Raw genomic sequence first — 5,706 nt, 5'->3', positions numbered from 1 at the left:
TGCTGGAAAAAATAAAATAAAATAAGTAATAAAATCTAAAATAATAATAATAAAAAGGACAAATGGTTATTTTTTAGTATCATATGGAGTGATCTTTGTGTCTTATAAGTCTTTGGGAAAGAAATTGCAAGACTTATTTCAGTACTACTGTGTTCTGAAAATATGCCTTCTACCAGTAGTTTATAAATATATACTTTTTCATTTTCAATTAACTTTTATGAAGCATTCAGATTTATACAAATATTTCCATAAAGTTAAAAATAGCATATCATTTTAAAATGCTTTCTTTCTAATAAAAAGAGACAAAAAAAACAGATGCTTCAATAGAGAAAAAACTCATGGTTACCAGAGAGGAGGTGGGTGGAGGAATGGGTGAAATAGATAAAAATTAAGAGTATGCTTAACTTGATGAGCACTGAGAAATGCATAAAACTGTTGAACCATTATATCGTATACCTGAAACTAATATAACACTGTATATTAATTATACTTGAGTCGAGAAATAACAAAAAATAAAAAATAAAACGCTTTCTTTCTGTTCCAAGCAACAGAAAACAGCAGCTTCAACACATAGGCACTGCTTCTTTCACATATCTAGAAGCCAGGAGGAAGTCTGCCTAGGGTGATGAAGTTGCTCACCTACGCTATCGCTATCGTGGATTTGACCCCTGTCTATCCTTCTGCTGCATTTCCCTTAAAGTGATGGTATCATGGTTGTTGCCTCAGGATTACAAGCAATATCCATCTGTATTTCAGCTGGTAAGTAAAAACTGGGAGGAACTAAATGCCAAAGAGCCACACTTTGGGGGTATAGCCCTTTGAAATGGCTTTTCCTAATGTTTCATCCAGTGGTTTTCTCTTAAAGCTAGTGAAATCACACATGCACATCTAATCAAATCTCTGAAAGCTTCTAGGAGAAAGCAAGTTCCGGATAGGGTTGTGTCCAGCAATGCTTCAGGGTCTGCCACAAGAAGTAATAGAAGTGTCCAACTTCAGGTCAGGTCATGATCTCACAGTTCGTGAGTTCAAGCCCCGCATCGGGCTCTGTGCTGACAGCTCAGAGCCTGGAGACTGCTTCAGATTGTGCGTCTCCCTCTCTCTCTGCCCCTCCCATGCTCGCACTCTGTCTCTCTCTCTCTCTCAAAAATAAATAAACATTAGAAAAAAATTTTTTAAACTGAGCTATATGAATGTTCAGATATGGCAAAAGAAAAGGAAGTTTGGAACCTTCATTTATAATAAAGAAAGCTGAAGATAACGTGTGAAGAATAACAATAATAATAACGTACTATAGCTAGCAATGACTAATATTCGTCTGGGACTTACTATACACCAGGCACTTTTCAAACCACTTATACACACTACTTCATTTAATGCTTGAAACAACCTTATGAGGTAAGTGCTATTATTATTCCCATTTAGCTATGCATAAGCCAAGGCACAAAGAAATCACACAACTTGAAGGAAGTCGCTTGGTGAATAATGCTCAAGCTCCAGTTGAAACACAGTGAGCAAAAATTCTACAACCAGTTTTGCTAAGAAAGAAGAAAGGCAAGTACAGGTTTTCCTTGTCTTTATAATAAGATTTTTCTCAGTAAGTCAGCAAATGTTTAGGCAATGTGAGCCTGAGACTTAAATTTCTGACTCTCATGACCAAAAATATCAGAGCAAGAATACCAGTCAGTGCATTATATTAGCATAGGAAATATCTGATTTGGCATTGATTATCCTAAATGATGGTCTGGGGGGGTGGGTGGAAATTTGCCTTGATCATAAAATTACTACTACTACAAATGTTAGCAACGTCTTAGCTACAGGCCTTCTATGCCTATAGATAAAAGGACATTTTAGAACACAGCAGATACAATGAAGGAAGGGATCCCATAGCCTGGAGTGTAGGCATCATCTCTTCACTACCAGAAGAAACAATCCACATGTGCCAGGGAATCATAACTCCCATCAAACACTACCAGCAACAAAAAGCTCAGATATAAGCTCACCTCTCATTGGTATAAAGCAATGTTTCTCAACCTTTTTTCATCATTGTTTCCTAAGGAGCCTGTGCAGACATTTCCCCCCCAATTGTTCCCTCTATGACATTTAAATACCACAGACATAAGTATAATATCTGTTAATGTTGTGTGGCTCTTAGAAGTTCTAAATCTTTTTAGTCCCTGAGAATCAATTTTCACCCCCTTGACATGATACTGCCCTTGCTTAAAGTGCTTGATTTATGACTTTAAAAGTTATTCTGAGAAATAGAGCTGGCTCATGGCCTCACTAAAATTCTAATAATGGGCAAGTTCCCCTAAAAAAACTTTAATTAAAGCCTTGCAGCTCTTGATATAGTAGTCATTATTGCTATCAATACTTTTGTAGCACATAGGAAGACTGCACACATACCCTCCATGTCCCCATGTGGTTTGAAGAAGGCCACATGTCTGCCCAAAGAGTTGTCAGTGAAGGAATCACATGTCACTTCCAAATCAGAATCTCCTATTGCTATTTGGAAACATAGAACTCTTGTTACCTCTACCCATGATAAGCAACAGTCAAGATGTTGACTGCTTTGTCAGCCTGGGTCCCAAAGTGATGACGTATGGAGCAGAGCTCCCAGCTGACCTACAATGCATAAGAAATAAACCACTAATATTTGCAGGTTGTTTGTTATTATAGAACAACCCAGCCTACCCTGATTGATACACTGGGTCACTCATTTACTCATTTAAATGAATGAGAACCCACTATGTGCCAATGTCCTGGGCACTCATGATATAGCAATAAACCAGATAAGTCCTTGCTTTCGTGGAACTTATATTCTAATGGAGAAATCTAGTGAGATCAAATTCAGCAGCCCTTCAGCCCAGAAGGGAAAGGGCATACTGTAGAAAAGAATGAGCCCTTCTCCTTGAAGATAAGGCTAACATTAGGAAATTCCATCTTGCGAAACACTCTCCACAATCTTTTTTGACATGAAGATAATTCTAGAGGGCATTGGTCCCTCTGCTCCTCCCCCCAAGACAACAAAGGGATGCTAAAATCCTATTTTCATTTTGAAATTTGAAGTTCAGTGATTTGGGAAGGTTACAGAAGGGAATCCTTGGAGAAAGAGCAGGATTTAGGAACGTGTGAAGGTGTGGAGGGGTCTTCTAGATTGCAGAAAATAACGGGTGCAGAGATGTCAAAGTGCACGTACTTCTCACTCCAACCAAATGGCCCACAGGAGCACCAAGATCTAGGATGAGCTAACTCACCAAAACATCAACCTGAGCTCTTGAAAAAAGTCATTTTATTTTGCCTCAGACCCTATATTACTCACAGAGAGATAGATGTTCATTTCCCACAGGATGAAGCCCATTCTTCCTTGAGAGGAATCCTGAACAGAAACACAAATAATTAAACTGAAATAGACCATTTTAACCCCCACTGCAGTTCAAACACCCCAGCCATCAAAGCTGGCCAGCCAAAACCAGCTGCTTAAGATCATCCTTTGAGGTTCAATGAACTAGGGCTTTGTTAGACCAGGAGTGAGAAAGGATTTCAAAGACAAGGGCCCTCCTTGGGAAATGATTTCCTGATGACCTCTTCGAATTACATGCTTTTTCTCATAATACAGTTAGCCCCCTAATCCTTATTCCCTCCACTGCGAATCTCTCCTAAGCCCCTCAGCTGGGCTAGAAGAACATGATGGGAAGAATGGTCACATCCAACTCATGGCAAAATTTCCCCGATTAACCTCACACTCCATAATATAAAATAAACAGGAGACAAGTTTTTCTGTTTCTGACCGCAAGTTATGGATAACTGGAGTTTGGGTCTTTGTATGATGGTTCAATTTCAAAAGCAAAAAGATGCTAAATTTTAGCCTTGCAATTAAACCTCACTTTCAGATACTCGCATCATTGCCACTGTCTAATAGCTTCACCTACAGCGGTTTCTGAAGATTTTGAATACTTGGGTAATTCTGGAGTTTCGAGTCAGAAACAAACACACATAGTTGAGTTTTTGATAGCAGATACTGCTTTTTTTTCTTTAAAGTGAAGATAGGGGCGCCTGGGTGGCGCAGTCGGTTAAGCATCCGACTTCAGCCAGGTCACGATCTCGCGGTCCGTGAGTTCGAGCCCAACGTCGGGCTGGGCTGATGGCTGGGAGCCTGGAGCCTGTTTCCGATTCTGTGTCTCCCTCTCTCTCTGCCCCTCCCCTGTTCATGCTCTGTCTCTCTCTGTCCCAAAAAAAAAAAAAAAAAAAAAGTGAAGACAATAATTTCTAAAAGGATACATACCATAAATTCAGCTGTTCAACTTTGAGCTAGGATGATTATTATCATTTAGAAATTTATCAAAGGGCTTTTTCCCCAAGGAGTTAATATTACAATACCAGAAAAAAAAAAAAAAAAAAAGAATAGGAGTAAATGAATACGAATCAGTTCCTAGAAGCAAACACACACCCTGAGACTTGAATATCAATTATGTTGAGAGTGCTCATAATAATCTGTTTTTGAAAAAAAAAATACTTGTCTGGAAAACAGGATTGGGAGTGAGAATTTTGTTTTCTGCCATTAGCTGGTTGGATGGCCTGAGGGAGGTAACTTTGTGCACTGTCTTCCAGGCATCATATGAAGCATTTTTTATGAATTAACTCATTTACTCTTCATGTCATAACCTTTGTGGCAAGATAGTGTTGTTCCTATCCCCACTTATGAGATAAGGAATCTGGTGCACAGAGAAGAGACAGAACTCTCCCAAGATCACAAGTTTCAAAAGCAGATCCTTGCCCTTAACTCTTTCATCTCTAGATGTTCTTGAAAGTCTCGTGTAGGTTTAGCATTCTAAGCTTCCAGAATCTCTAGTTCTATACATCCTATGGCTTCATTTCTAAAATTATGTGTAATTCTACCAGTGACTTTATGTTTTATTTCTTTTAAAAATATTTTCTTTGTAAGACTTTGGTCTGAAATCTTAAATGAAATCTCAGGTTTGGGTTAAAATTTTAAATGTTCATTTATTTTGAGAGAACCCAGGCACACTTGAGTGGGGGAGGGACAGAGAGGGGGGGAGAGAGAATCCCAAGCAGGCTCCACACTGTCAGCACAGAGCCCATGTGGAGCTTGATCTCACAAACCCATAAGATCATGATCTGAGCCTAAATCAAGAGTACACTGCTTAACTGACTGAGCCATCCAGAGACCTCTGGATTCAATTTTTTTTTAATTTTTTTTAACATTTATTTATTTTTGAGACAGAGAGAGAGCATGAACAGGGGAGGGTCAGAGAAAGAGGGAGACACAGAATCTGAAACAGGCTCCAGGCTCTGAGCTGTCAGCACAGAACCCAACGCAGGGCTCGAACCCACGGACTGCGAGATCATGACCTGAGCCGAAGTCGGATGCTTAACCGACTGAGCCACCCAGGCACCCCTGGATTCAATTTTTAAAAGAGAAGATGAAGAATGAAGAAGAGAGAAAACTTCACTGATTCTTTCTTGAGAATTTGCCCATAAGGGAACCACTTTTAGGTCTATGCAAGGTCTTACTGATTTTTCTTAAGGGGATTGGGGCATCACCAATCCATTGGAAGAAGCTGGAAGAGATGGAAACCAACAAGGATTTGCTGTACAAATATTTATTCATTCAGTTCTATTGTAGTTTATTTTCAAACAGCCCCATTAAACCAAGAATGATCTAGGACCCAACACATCTCACTTTCA

The sequence above is a fragment of the Panthera onca genome, chromosome B4, assembly GCF_046562875.1.
Source record: "Panthera onca isolate mPanOnc1 chromosome B4, mPanOnc1 haplotype 2, whole genome shotgun sequence".
Lineage (NCBI taxonomy): Eukaryota > Metazoa > Chordata > Mammalia > Carnivora > Felidae > Panthera > Panthera onca.
The sequence above is the reverse complement of the archived record's forward strand: the minus strand, read 5'-3'. Positions refer to the sequence as shown.